This window comes from Branchiostoma floridae, chromosome 7 (assembly GCF_000003815.2).
Source record: "Branchiostoma floridae strain S238N-H82 chromosome 7, Bfl_VNyyK, whole genome shotgun sequence".
Classification (NCBI taxonomy): Eukaryota; Metazoa; Chordata; class Leptocardii; order Amphioxiformes; family Branchiostomatidae; genus Branchiostoma; species Branchiostoma floridae.
Window position 1 is genome coordinate 16,865,485 of NC_049985.1, and position 3,023 is coordinate 16,868,507.

Genomic DNA, 3,023 nt, shown 5'->3' on the forward strand with positions numbered 1-3,023 from the left:
GTCGTACAATTCCTAAAGAGGGTAAGTCCGAGAAAACGTCAGCGGGCAAAGTTGAGATCACATTTCCATCCAGGAAAATCCGGTTCAACTTTGTTAAACCACGAAAGATACCAGAACTCAAGGTAGATATCTTATTGTGCACAAGATCCAGATACACCAAAGATGTCAGATTTCTAAACACGCCCTCCTCTAAACTCACTAGCTCGTTTGCGCTTAGTAGGATTTCATAGAGGTTATCACCTAACCCATCAAATGCCCCGACCTCTATGTCGGAAATTTTGTTGTAACGAAGGTCTAGGGTAAATAGTTCAGGAAGATAATCAAAGACATGTTTGGGAAGTGACTCTATGTTGCTTTGGAAGAGCTTCAAGTTAACGGTGTCCGGGGGGATAGCAGAGGGTACTTCTGTCAAGTCGGCGCCTCCGCATTCGACACGTTCTGTCATACATCTACAGACTGGACTCCCAGCCCCCTCGCTGTCACAGGCAGCCTTTGGTTGTCCGTGAACAGTGATCCCGAGCACCATCCACACTATCACTGCAGTCTGCAGGAACGTGGCGTTGGACTTGGGTCCCTGAAATGTGAATCTGTATTTGTAATTACAGTCACGTAATTGACTAAATATTTTTGACAAAAAGAATTTCTTTCCACTAGTAAAGAGATGTTCACCCAGGTGCAAAAATGGGCACCTGATTTCGGACGGGGAGGTAAAAGAAAAGTCTACCTTCTGTCAGTACTGTGTACGTGGCACTGTTAATATAAGTTACTAAAACTTGAGTGCAGTGCCACATTGTCCTCGTCTGTCCAAAAAGCAAATAAATAAGGGGATATTTTTATCAAAAATAAATATTTGAACTGTTGACAAAATGTCCCTGACAGTAAGAATTTGCTTTGCACGGTAAGTTAGACTTTTTATTTCTTGTACTATTGGCTGGAACTAATCAGAAGCAAAGGAATGCAACCAATCACAGCATAGCTTTAATAGCCTTGTGAACAACACATTGTGATCTGTCAAAAAACTAACCCTTATACATGGGCAAAGCTAGTAAATAAGCATTGCATTTAAAGCAGATGTACCGTTAACGTTATCTGTAAACGTACACTTTATTTGCCCTCAATATAAACACTATACAAACTGTATGCAGTCAAACCTGTCTATAGCGGCCACTCAAGAGACCGGACAAATTTGACCACTATAGACAGGTGGCCTCTGTATAGAGGTGGCAACTTGTAGATAAAATACCCAAGGGACCGACAAAAAGTGGCCACTATGGACAGGTGGCCCCTCTGTAGAGGTGGCCCCTAATACAGGTTTGACTGTACCCTCACGGTATGTTGAGGAAACATCTCAACACTGCAACGCATTGGAACATGTAAAAACATCGACAACATCCCACCGCCGTATACCCTCCTCCCGGCCACAGCAAAACTCACTGCCACTGCCACAGCACTTAGTGACAATTAGGGACAGACAGAACTTGAGGACCAGCATCAACAACCACTTCAGCGATCTACATTGACTTCAGCGACCTTATTTGGACAGTTCCTAAAGCTAAACATTGGTGTCAGACAGTGCATAGAAATAAAATAGAAAAACTTCACACCTTCTAGAAGAAATCAATCAAAGATGATCTAATTTTAGCACAATCCTTTTAGGGGGCCTAGAAAAGGTAGAGTGTACCATCAACGTCTAACACACCTATTACTAGTGCGCATCCAGGTTGAACTTAATTCAGGCGCAGTTACGAATACTTATTAGAACGCGCCGATTTCGTCCGTCTAAGAATTAGAGGGAATTAAATATAAAAAGGCTTTTTTACTTTCTACGTAAAATTAAACATGCGAGTACCTTAAAGCTTTTTAGGTTCAAAGTCGCGTTAATGATTTATACATATATTTCAACATGTCCGAACGTTGATTTTTCTAAACTCACGTGTCCATTAGACGGATTCTCTCTAGATTTACGGAGGAAACCCCTTTTGGAGGCCTTGCGTTTCAGGAAGGAGTGACGTCATTTGATTGCATTGAACCTGGGAAGCGGAAGGATTGGTCCGGGTCGCTTTCTGTATTGCTGAACAGCGTCTTTTATCGGATAACGTTGGTACTGCATAAGGGGAGACCTGTTGTATTCTTCATATGCGACATGTATTTCAGAACCCGATATCCATGTTGTTAATCCAGTAAAGGATACACTTGTAAATCATTCAGGAATATCTAGTGGTGAAACTGGGTGGTATATTTCATATCAGCGTTATATCTTTATCTCCACATCAGTTTTAAATTCTATAAGGCCACGGCAAATAAGTTTTATGGATGGCGTCAGCGCTCTCATTAATTTTCGCCGTAATCGAATAACTTTTTTTCCTCTGGAGATGGTGAACATGACGAGAAAGAACCAAAATGCACACATCATTTGCATAATCAAAATATTTCATGGAGATATGGTGTTAAATTTGGACTCTGCATAGGATGTCATCCATAAACAACATGACATAACATTACATAATAAAACACAGCACATTGCACAACATAACACAACACAACATAACATAGTATCGTCTACACAATTGATAATACCATATATGGCAAGGCAATTTTGATTGGAGGTTAAACGTCATTGTGTTTCCTGTACGATGGCAAGCAAAACTACATCGCCACTTCTTGGAGGACGAGATTTGTCGGTTTTGTCAGACTTGTAATTAACCGTCTGCAATGACGTCTACTGTACTCCAATTACAGTCAAGCGTTTATCGAAAACTTGCATCTGTTGACGTCCTTAATTCGCATGAATGTACGTGTTAGACTTCTAGTACTGGTGTATAAAGACATTGTACTTGTAAGCCACAAGAGTTACCCAGGCAAGAAGGAAGGATGAAGAACTATGGGGGAAGACAGCCACGAGAAACAGCTACTTTTTTAAGAACCCACTGTACAGTATACGCGTTAAAGACAGGAACACAAATTCGCCTGGAGCCAAATTGGAGTCGGAAACGCTCGGCCCGACCCTGTGACGTCACACGCCC